The sequence below is a fragment of the Pipra filicauda genome, unplaced genomic scaffold (assembly GCF_003945595.2).
Source record: "Pipra filicauda isolate LSUMZ 115617 unplaced genomic scaffold, ASM394559v2 scaffold41_size5083284_pilon, whole genome shotgun sequence".
In the NCBI taxonomy this organism is placed as follows: domain Eukaryota; kingdom Metazoa; phylum Chordata; class Aves; order Passeriformes; family Pipridae; genus Pipra; species Pipra filicauda.
Window position 1 is genome coordinate 2,011,271 of NW_024104554.1, and position 12,829 is coordinate 2,024,099.

Sequence of the window (12,829 nt, forward strand, 5' to 3'; positions counted from 1 at the left end):
TTAGAAAGGGCAGACTGAGACAAATATCCTCACTTCAGAAAGTTTTAAAACTTTATTTTAGCTTTACATCTCTTCTGCATTTACTTAATTCTGCAGGTACAAACTTTAACTTTCAAAATTTACAGATCCCTTCCACCTCACACTTAATAAAAATATTCTCCTTTAAGCTTTTAATCTCTAGGGCATACTATTTCATTTGATGGAAAACGTATTTTAACAGAAACAAAAAGAGGGTGGAGGCTTTTTGCTTCCATTTGAGAGCTGCTCAGCACAGCACATAAATAAAGATTATTTCATACAAAAAATGACAAACTCCTCTTTTGAAAATATATACTTTTTCCGCAGTTCTTTTTGTTTTGTCACAACAACACACAGACAAAAGCACTTGTGAAATGCTACAATTAGGAAGACACAGCGGAGTTAGACTCAGGCTGAACCTGGCTACTAAAACCATCACAAATCTTGCCAAATTTCATGCTTATGAAGAAAGTCCCAGTTCCTCCTACCCTTTACCTGCAAGTCAAAAGGATCAAGCCAAAAAGTGCATTTCCAGGCAACGGTGGTTGCAGAAAAAAAGTGGGGGTGGGGATGTGTGAGGGTGGAATGTTCAAAGACACCGTCCCCTCTAAAAAACACAGAGGACAACTACTTCCTTTTCTCTTTTTTTTTTTTTTTTTAACATAATTTTAAAATGCACTTTTTTTTTTCCCCAAAGAAATAATCGCAGACTGCTTAGCATGACGGAGTCTATCTGGAATTACTTCAAATTATTAAATTAGTTACTAAAAATCCAATTTGCCCTTTCACCATTACTCACATCCATAATTTTACGCGTGCCAAACAGAGCAATGAGAATACAATAATTGATTAAAATTTTTCATCTTATGCCAATACCACTCTGAAGCTCTGCAAATGCTTCAGGGAAATTCTTGCACTTCTAGAAATTTCTATTTGGAGTTTTAAAGCATGAAAAAAATAAATCTGATATAATGGAAAAACTGTCTTCAAGTTAAATTAAGTGCGAAAGGGTAAATTTAGAATTAGAAAAAGGAATATATACTCTCATAGTTGTTAGCACAACACAGAGTTTTATGACTTTTTTCTGAGGTATATTATTCAGTGGAATGAATTTTCTTAAAGGTCACTTCAAAAACAAGCTCACTTAGACTGTGTTTACAGAGATCTGCTGGGGCATAAGCAAATTTAAACAAATTTTGGTCACTCTGCCAATTGCAAAGCATTCTTGGCATCATCTGCTTTCCCATTCATTATCCTTAGATTATTTATAGTTCAAAGTAATATAGCTAAGGAGTTAAAGGAGTGACATTAATTTTAAAGCCCAGAATAAGCTAGTGAAGCTTCATTAACAATTTTATTAAATGGTTTATTTTAGAGAAACAGAATTAAAACAAAAGCTCTGCACTTACTATCAAGCGCACTTTCAAGACAATGAGAACACACAGGGGAAAAAAAAAGGCACCTCAAATCTCTATGCCCCCTTGTAATTGCATAAATCAGAGGTGATCCTGAAGAAGTCAACTTCAATGAAAAACCATGACAAAGGAAGAATGAAATAGAAACCCAAGCACGAACATTTTAGCAGTCTGGAGCCCAGTACAATAGACCTGGAACACTGGACATAGGCACACTGCCATCAAGAAATATGAATACTTTAGCCTATGTTTTAAGGTTTGAAAAATATTTTTAGAAATATAAGTAAGGCTTCTGTATAATCAGGAATGTCATCCTTGCAATCAGCTGTACTCCTTTTTTTAATTAAAGTAAGCAGGGAACTATGGAACAAAAGATGAAATGCATCTATTATATTTAAAAGACTCAATAAAGATTTTTATTCACTTCTACCATATGACCACCTTATATAAACCAATGAAGGAAATAAGCATACAAAGCTTCAACTGGAACATACCTAGCTATTGTTTAGTGAACAAATATGAATACAAATGGACCTAAAGCAGGCTGGCAAGAGCTGCTCGCTCTTATTCCAATATGCAGTTTTAAAACATTTACCTTTTTTACTTGTGTTATTTTGGATTGCAACAAGACACTTAGGACTGCAAAGACACACCTTCCTTCAAACTGAATTCCCCAAATGTTTCAACTTCCTACAAATACACAAAACTTTTCAGTTAAAAAAAAATATTTTAAAAGTTCGTTATCTCAGAATATTTTTTGGTATTATAAAATTTGTAACCTGTGTAAGTTATCAAGTCAAAACAAACTACCAGGTATAGCAATCTGAGTACTTATTATTTAACCTTGATACATTCCAGAGATTTCTCTGATGAGATACACTTTCCTTTACAGACTCATATTCCTAGACAACTAAAATCTGCCCAGCTCCTTATGTAAGTGTACAAGGCACTAGACAGAAAAAAGAATTGGAAGCATGCAGATACCAGGAAATGACTGAATTTTTAAAGTTATCATTACTTTTGTACAACTAACCATTTGGGCCCAAATACACCACGCTGACTGTCCTCCAGGATGAACAGGATCTCAAATTGTTCACTTTTTATTTCAGGTCAAGTTTCGTAGCAGAGGTTTGGCATTTGTCAGGAAGGTGAAGCTTGTGTTAGGAAACGCTCATGCCTACAGAAGTTCCCAATTTGGCCAACTTGTAAACCTTTGGAAAATGAAAGTTGTTTCATATTCAGCAGGAACTTGCAGACAGATTTTAAGAATTTCAGTCGCCATCGGATAGCCTCTGGTTTCTCCCAGCTTGTAGGCACTGATTAGGCTGCATTCCTATGGCTATTTTCAACCTGCTCTCATTTCCCACTCGTGACCACTAGTTCTTCATGATCAGGAGAGAAAACTAAAGCTAAATATTCCTTCACTGTGGTACCCAGTTGACACTTCGCTCTTCTGCCCTTCCCAAAAGGACACCTCTACTGGCACCTGGGCAGGGAGAAGGGCAAGTTGCAGGGCAGGAGAGACCCCAAAGGAGGAAGGCTGGCTTTTAGGAGCAAGTGCTTCTGCAAACATTGCCCTTCACTGACACTTCCAAGTCAGGTGTGACATCCATGAGCACACTACTGGTACCCATAACTCAGCTCCTCACACAGCCATGCAGGTGGAAAGTGTCTATTTTGCTGGGGGAAAAGAAATATCTAAAACAAAACTGTGTATGCATAAACACATGAGCGAGCACTCCTTCCTATGCAAAGCAGATCAGAGCCAAGGACTTTCTTTCCCCTTTCACTTGCAGTTGTGCTAAGCTGGTGTTGCAGGAAACCCAGGTCCCTGCAGTGCAGTCACACTGCTAATTACACACAGTTCACACACACATCCAAAGCATGACCACAACATCAGTTTTACAAGTCTCTGTGGAAAAGAGTTACAAAAAAACCCCAAACCAAACCAAACAGTACACATTCATGCAAAAAGTGTTTCCAGTGATGGAAACAAAGAAAACCACATGAATTAACAGGCTTTCCCTGCAAATACACTACAAAGAAATAAGTAAAATGCCTCTTTAGTATTTTGCAAATACACACATTACATACTAATTATGTTGTCAAGCATGCACAACAAATATTATTCTTCTGGAGAAAGTAACTCAAAACCAGAGTCAAAAGAGCAATGAATCTGCCTGCTCAAGTTTCAGAGACTGCTCACAACAGCATGCCTAATGCTAAAAAATTGCATTCCTTGAAATATAGCCCAGACCTCTGGATGTTAGGAAAGATTTATAAATAGCAAAAAACCCTGAAATTTACAAACTACTCGCATGTTAAAAATTTAAGCTTTAATTAGCTAAAATTTAAAAGGATCAATTTGCAAAAAATCAAAAGTCTAAAATGAAAACACTAGACATGAACCAGACTGTCCAGAAAGTAGTGGCAGCAACACCAGCAGACCTGTACTCCTTTGTAACTCCTTAAGATGCTTTTCAGTGATGTCTGTGCTATAACCAGAAAGGTCACTATGTAAAATCAGCATTTTCTGCCCATTTACTTTAACTGCCTCAACACACTGGTGACACTGGTATTGCCTGCCACAGTCAGAACCATAGACTGAGCCTGACCCCAAGCAGGTATCTTCCACCTCAGCACCTTATTAGTAGATTCTGATATTCAAATTTCACCAAGAAATTTTGCTGATTCTGCACAGAAAGCATGTACAGATGTTATTTGGAAATCTGCATGAATACATGGGAGATCCCTCTCTGTGTTGAAAGGCATCTATCCATATTAAAGGCTACTAGCTTTCCATCAGTATTAAAGAAATACTAATACACTTAACAATACTGAAGCCTCAATTGCTATAAATGCCACCAGGCACCTGACATGAGGCACAGCAGTCACATCACAAAAGCCATGTTGCCACCTGACACATCTGTTGGTGAGGTTGGTGCTGATGATGGGTGCACAGCTGAGCTCAGCCTAAGCTCCTGTGAACATGAAGCACTCACTCACCTATAACATGCTGTCCAAACGGACAATCCACACAGGGAACAGGAAAACCAGAGAGCTTTAATAAAACAGAAATCAAACAGCAGAAGACTATAAAGTCATTGAGAAAATGAAGTATCCAGCTCTGGCAGGGAAAGGGCAGAGCATGTTGGCTAACCACAGGATACAAATGCCATGTGAGGAAAAAAAAAGAATTTTCTAGGAAATGTAGTTTTGACCACGTAGTTAATATATTTGTGAAAAAGTAACTAATTTTAAGGAAATTTCCACTAGTGAGGGCAGCCTGTCTTGTTATTTATTTCTACACTTTTTTTCCTATCAGATATTATCTATTAATATCTACTTTTCCAAATAGTTACTTTTACTTTAAAGCAATTACCATTTAATGGTTTGAGGCATATACATTTCTCTCATACAGTCTGATTAATTCTAATTTGCAATATAAAACTGCTGTATCATCTGATAATACCTTGGCCTCAAAGCTCTTCAAGAGTAATTGGGAGTCCCATGAAGCAGAAAGCAGCAGAAAGACACCCTGGAGACCTGAAACGGGGAGCAGGAGATCCCATTTCTACAGAAAGAAAACATACAGTTCAGGTACACAAACTGATCACCATACTAAAAAAAAAAGCTGAAATACAACCAGGCTGACACATTCTGAATATGAAGTAGCTCCCTGTTTCAGGTCTCCAGGGTGTCTGCCTGGTAGAAAGATGTAGCTAGACATGATCCAAGACCTAAGCTCAACAACAAATTATATAACAATGAGTAGTATTCCTGCAACAATCCTTCTTTGTCAGACCAAGTCATCCTCTGTATTAATTTAACAAAATTGTGATCTTGCTGAAGTAGCAAGGGATTTGACTTCATTTTTAGATCACGTTTCTTCCTCTACCTTAACAGCAACTGTACATACTTCCTAGATTCAACTTTCAGATGATTTAGGCAAAGGGATGCCTAAATTCTGAGTCATTGGTCCAGGCTGAACAACCCTTTATCTAGGAATGTCAGAACTGAAGCACTTGCTGGTACTCCCCAAAATCAGAACTTTGAACACCTGAAAGCATTTGATTTCCAACAGATGCTGACATGGACTGTTCATACGTTCAGCCTCCTTCTGCAGCAGCGGCCCAGGTGGGGCCCACAAGATGCACGTGGCTTCAGAAATCCATTTCTCTCTTTGGACACACTGGCAAAATTCCTTTTTCCCCAACAATAACTCCATCTAACACCCAAAGCACCACATGCAACCTGTTCACATGCTTAAAAATAACTTAGATTCAACTATTTGTGTTTTCTCCTTGGTGTATCCTGGACAAGGAAACAAGCTAGAAATTAAATTTTACAGAAACTTACTGTATCTTTTACTATACAAAAATGTATACACTAGAACAGAATGGTTTTGTTTAGTAAATCCAGGACAATACTGGAAATATTTTGGGTTTCAGCTGGCTTCTCACCTACTGCTTTCTATTGTTACCACTTCATCTAGCGTAAAGAGAACTATTCAGCTAGATTGATTTGTAAACAAAGTGTAATATATGTAAAATTTTACAAATCCATTATCCCAACAACTAATGGGAAAAGAGTTTAATAGCATCCCCTTTTTTAGTATTTTTTTTAATTATTGTTTGAATACATCTTGCTCTTCTTTGCCCTAACATACTAAGATCCTCCTACAGCTCAAAAAAAGATGCCTGTGGAATTCAAGCAAACTTGTGAAAACAGTAATTCTTACATGACTGAACTCTCCAAAATCCTGTTTTACAATACCCTTTCAGCACAGACTCTACCAGAAATTCTTTCCTTTCAGTGGACACTGGCTTGAGCTGCGCAACAATGGTGTTTGCTTGGGACCTTTCAGTCCATGAGCTTCAGAGCCATTCTCACTGCCTCCTTCCAGTTAGCCATGGAGCGGGAAGGAAGCTCTGCCTTGTTCCCCACACTGCCCCTGGAGAAACTTGTACCTGTGTAACAGAAGATTATTCAGAATCTATCATGCTTTCACCTAAACCAAGTTACTGAGTTCAACAACAGACTATTTAACAATAACACATATTCCTGCAACAATCCTTCTTTGTCAGACTAAGTCATCTTCTGTATCCATTTTAACAAAATTATGACAAGGTCACATTTCCTGGAAAGATTATTTCAATGAGGAAGAAAAAAGAAAATCTATATACGGGGTGGGAGAAGTTTTCTCCCAAAAATGTTTATCAAGTGTGTTTTCCTCAGATTGCTAGGCACAGTTTCTGTTCCTCTCTGCAGCAAAAGCAAGCAGCACCTAATAAATGTTTCATTCAATAATTCAGACACTTTATTTAAATGATCATAATGCAAACAAGCTTTTATCCATGCTCATGTACAAGATAAGAGAATTATAACAATGTATAAAAAAAGTTTTTCTTTCTGTAAACTATAGAGTAGAATCATCACAGAGGCTTGAGGCATTGTTAGTGAATATTTATTGGGATCAGTGAAACAGAATTAAAAAAAATAAAAAAAAAAATCAACAAGTCCTTCAGTTCTTTGCCAGCAATTTATCCCAGCCAGTTAATGATAGATCTGAGTCCTAAATAGGCAAAAGAAACAAAGAAAAAAAAATATCTCACCCTTCTCCCTGTATCTTGGCTCACTGTTTGAATTTAAAATTTTGGAGCTTAGTTTACACAACTATTCATAGAAAAAAATACCCAAAAATTAGCACAAATTTCTTACCATTTTTTTTGTTGTTTTTTAAGCAATCAATACTAGTTACCCCAGACCAATGATCAAGTCTTGTCCAATCCTTCGAAAGGCCTTTAACTCATCATCGACTACTCTTTCTGATAAACATGTCTGGGCCTTGTCCCTGCACACAGTCAGCAAGTTGAGGCCAGCAGTAAAGTCACCTTAAGAGCAGTTGAGTAAACAGAAAAAAACCGAAAAATATAACTTCTTAATCAGAAAGAAAATACCAAAAATTATAAAATAATAAAGTCAATCTCCAAGAAATCCATAATCGTAAATCACATTTGATCATTTTATACATTATAAACATCTAGCAGAGTTTTTTACTGTTTTTCTTCAAAAAAATATTTTTTTTGTTTTTCCCAACACTCAAATATACTTGGCTAGAAGAAAAAAACACATAATTAGGAGTGACATGTGACACCATAACTTTTTTTTTGCAATGGGAATTTTCTTGTTACTCTTTGTTACACAACTTGTCCGAACTGTCACAAAGAATAATTGATCCTTACCTTAAACAATGCATTTTCCTGCATTTACTGAGAGAAATGTGACCTTTAGAAATAAATAAATTGTTCTTTTACAGATGGGATGGTGGACACCAGCAAGCTATTGCCAGCTTCAAAAACAAGGAACCATTCATAGCTACAATTCATATTCTGTTCTCATTCTTCTGAAATCTTGGCTCCCCTTTTACATCATTTGTAACTGTCTGTATGCTGAAAATAGATACCTAACAATGTTGTTTAGCACAAGACCAACTCCCTTTATAGCTACAGTTTAATTTAAGCAATGTTCTTAATTCAATCCCCCAATTAGAGTAAGGAAATACAACTATAAGGCCATCACTGCTCTCTACTTTCATCAATTAAATCATGAAACATCTTGTCAATATTATAAAAGCCCAAATTTAACCACCACTTGTCTCAGTCACAAAATTAGCTTTTTAAAACAGTTTAAACTTAAATAAACTCCAAAATTATTCAAAAACAGCACAAAAGTTAACTAAACAATCTGAAAGAAATACATATAGGATGCAGAATAAAAAGTAGTTCTCGAAGCAGACAAATACAGTCATCTCTACAGCAAAACACAGCACCAGTTCAGCAGCTCCTTACTAGAGTTAATCAAAAATTTTTTATAAGGTTTTTTTCTTGTGAAGTCATCTCAATGGAAACTTTTATGAGAGTACAGTTGTTTCTACTTCACTCTTACCTGCAGACTCAGGCCAGACTTCCTTCTCATGGACAGAGGAACCAGGACTATTTCAGTGTTTCAGCACTGGCAGGCAAATGACAAAAAATAACCACGGAAAGACACAATCACAGCACGCAATTGCATACAGGATATCCAAATTTAAGTCCTTGGCCTCTTTGCTCTGCATTTCCATATCAGGAACAAAAAAATATCCCAGCTCTAGAGAGCTGATTGTATAAAAATGTGTAAAAAATGCTTTTACAATCGGTGTCTAGGAGATATCCTCATTCTATTTTCAGTTTAAAAACCCCCAAACTTAATTTCATTGAAGAACATCTTAAATCCCAAACTTTGGCATAACGAGGTTTTTCACCTAGCTTTACCCGAGGTACTGGGGACAGTGGTGTATGTGAGTGAACACCCAGCTCTCCACTACACTTGGTCTTAAAGGGCACCTCTCCCTTCTAAAATAAAGAGTTAAAATTGATTCTCTCTCAGGTAAAGAGTGTATTTGGCAGTAATATGAAGGCTATGAATTCAACTTAATTCTCATAATGTTCTTGTACAGACACTGAAATTTCAGTATTTCACTTTAAAATTTTAACATAAATCATGTTAATTTTCTGTAAATATGAAACAAAATATACCACTGTTCATGATTCAAGAACTGTACTGCAATGCAGCCACACTTCAAATCTCATCACTATATATTAACCTACCTTGATAGACTCAACTAATTATGGAAAAGAGCTTAAAACTTATTTTAGGTCTTACAACTGTTGTAAAAGGCAACTGAATATACGACAACTGGGAGAATTGTTGGCAAGTATGAGGAAATACACCCAATGCTTTCTAACAGTTTTCAGAGAGAAAACATATGAGGCATAGTGCCATGTACCAGAAACAGTGAGAGGCAGACATATTCAGAGATGCAAAACTAAACCTGCTTAACAAAGTGCACCCTGCTCCCTGCCCCACTTTCCCTTGGGCAAGAAGCTGTTTGTCAGATATCCATCCTGCCAAGCAAACAAAGTTGGCTTTCCTTTGGAAACAGTCCCTGATAAACACCCCTCAAGTCCTCATTTAAAGAGAAGGACTTCCACTTTGAAAGATCACCAGATGTTTTCCAAGTAGAGGAATGAAAAACAGCCAGAGACGACATCTCCTAATAAAGTAGTAATAGCACAAGCACAGGCTATCATACATAAACACCACCCTAGCACTAAACATTCAACCTCCAGTCCTACCTGGTCAGTGTGAAGTTAAGTCCTCTACAAGAAAGACATGATGTGATTCCCGATTCTTGGAACTACCAGCTTTGTAACTCCTTCCCACACAGTCTGCAGTATACCCTTTTCTTGTCTAAACGGGCTTGGTTAAGGACACTCCATTACAGCAACCAATTAAAAGCATAATTTTAACTTACAGCCATGATAAAATTTGCTTTTTCTATTTAGCATTTTGAAAAAGGATTTTTTTTTTTTGACAGAACAAGAATCATCCTCTATTTTTTCTCACAAAATACCCATGGAAATCTTTCATGTATGAAATCTTAAATACTCACACTTCACACATAAATTCATATGCAGAGACACACTAAAGAAGGGAACACAAGCTAGCCCTATTATCTCAAGTGTCCATTTTGGAAGTATGTTTTTGGATTTTGCACTTACCCAAAGAACCCTTTGCATCTAGCCCACTCCAAATGCTCCCTGGTTGCTAACAAATACCTTCGCTCAACAGAGAAAAATACTGGGAAATTTTTAATAATGGCTAGAAGAAGAAACTCTTTTTAAAGCAGTCTAGAGAACAGAAACACAGGCAGTAATTTTTCCAAGTTACTCAGTACTTGAATTTGCTCGGAAGTAGGGAAATTAACTAGCACAGACTTGCCACTGCCTAATTAGCAATGCATGAATGGAATGTCCAAACACCAATGAACAGATACGTTACATAAGCATAATAAACTAAATAAATACATTATATTCCATTCTTTTATAGCATGTAGTTTTTCCTTATCAAGTAGGGGCAGACACAACTCCACTACTGACCTTAGCTGTATCTTACCTTAAACAAGATATAGATTCAGATGATTGTGGCTAACGAAAAGACATTAATTTAATTTTAAATAATCACGTTGCTTTCATATACATTCTCACAACATCCCCACGAAAAAGATAAAAGTTTACTATTATTTTTCCCCTTCGTATACATTAGGATTGATACAAATAAACTTGTGGAATTTACTTGTCAAAACCATAGAAAACCTACTTGACAAGAATAAAATTGAGATTTGTAGTGCATGGTATACACTTGTAAACGGAAAGGCACCCACATGACTTTCAGCACTACAGCTATCTTTGTTAGAACAACAAATAGGTAAAGGAAAAAATTTCCATAATGTCATAAGAACTTTTTTAAAAAAAATAAAAGCAATTGATTTCATCTGTGGCACCGGTGTAGGATTTTATAACCATTATGCACACGCTAAAAATATTTTTTTTATGATGTAGCAAAGGGTTCTGCACCCAGCCTCCTCCTCACTACAAGTTACAATAACCCACCCAATATGCCCACCATCTGAAGGCAGTGACAGGTTCTGCTCATCCCTTCTGAACACGCCATGAGTGGGCCAGTGTATATGCATCCAAAATAATTATTACAAAAAATACTGTATGTTTCCTTCCTCTGGTTGTTATATGTATTTGCAGTTGTACTTGACCCTAAAATCCTCACTTCTGTTCCACTTGCAAAATGGGTCATGAGAATTATCTAGAAAGTGAACTAAAATGTATTTTAGTGTAATTAAAATTTATCTTCACTGATAATCCTTATATATGCTTTTTTAAGAGAATCCGCAATGGTGAAGTAAAAGAATACACAAGTTCCATTAGTTTCCAATCAAGAATTTTGAGATGAGAGGAGAGGAATATCACAGAATATTTTGCTTTGGAAGGGACCCACAAGGATCATCAAAGTGTGACCCATGGCCCTGCACAGGACAGCCATGTGCCTGAGAATGTTGACCAAATGCTTCCTGAACTCTGTCAGGCTTGATGCTGCCCCCTGGGGAGTTTGTTGCCAAAAAAAAAAAAAAAAAAAAGAAAAAAAAAAAGCATCAATTGACACAAGATCAGGTAGAGCAGAATCTCAATTTATATTAAATTCTGAATTCTGGAATCATGCTGAACTACATTACCCTGAAATCTTGTCAGAGTATCCCATAAACTGACATGCTGCACAAAGTTGGAGCTGTTTCCCCAATTACTGGCTGTCTTTGAAAAACAGCAGCCCCTGCTCAAGTGGAAATATTGATTCCTTAGGGATGACTCTTCCCTCACAGCACTGCATTGATTTGGAGATGGATTATCCAGTAAAGGGAGTTTCACAGTAACTGTCACTAAACAAAACTGAGCTAAATTCAGGGTCCTGACCACATGGATTAGGACAAGGACAGCCAAAAGTGGTTTTGCCAACAATAACCTCAGTAACATCTCAAAGCATTAATGAAACTGCCCATAATGCTGGCCAGTAGTCCAACCCATTAAAAGCTGATTTCACAAGTTTCTGCTTCTTTCACATTCCCAATTCCCTAGTTAGTACCTAGTAACAGACCTCTGTCTGCGACAGTGTCTAAGATGTGGAGCAAGCAAAAGATCTAGGATGGCAATTCCCAAATTCCTAAAGAGTTACAGCTGAACAAAACTAAGATTAAATCCTCTTTCATACTTAAATGGCTTCATCTGAGTTCTGTGTGAACAATAACTGATATGTCCTATAAGCAATAATGTATATTATTTATACATATATTAACATATACATATATCAATGTATATAATAGAGTACAAGTCCATAAGTAATGTTGTCCTATATAAGGAACAGATGAAAACTTTATGGAAAAATCACTATCTATACAAACTATACTTGCAACTTTACCAAAATAAAAGCAGCTGTACCGAGTTCAACGACAGGTCTCCATAGTCCATGTTGCCGTAAACTGGTGCTTTGGGATGATCAGAACAAACACATGATACTTTTATGAAGCGTCCAACTACCAAAAGCCAAATCCTATTAAGAATTAAAATACGTAATAACAAGCACTACACGATGGTGTGCTTACAGGAAATCAAACAAGACAAAAAAACAGCTGCATGTAATGTTCTCTTAGAGCATAAACACAGAAGGCAATGACATGGTGTCTTTGTAGATCCTACCTTTGTGCCCTCAGAAACCTGGGCTACAGCAGTGGCCATTCAGCTGCCAGCACACAGGCACTGGGTGTTAACTTTACACAATGAGCCCCGTAGTCCAGCATCCACAATACTCTTCCGTAACCCTCTGTGCTCTGACTACACAGATTTGTTTTAGAAAACACATATTTGCAGATTTGGACTGCAAGAACCAATTGCTCCCCAGCTTTCTTCCCATCATGCTCTAACTACACCAGCAAGCAAAGTTCAAGAACA

The 12,829-nt window shown here is 36.8% G+C and overlaps 1 protein-coding gene across 3 annotated transcripts in view; it reads right to left on the reverse strand.

The window, feature by feature from the left end:
* Positions 1-12,829, reverse strand: part of ARHGEF10 (Rho guanine nucleotide exchange factor 10) — a 111,578-nt gene that overhangs the window by 85,563 nt on the left and 13,186 nt on the right. The gene's annotated exons all lie outside the window — the stretch shown is intronic.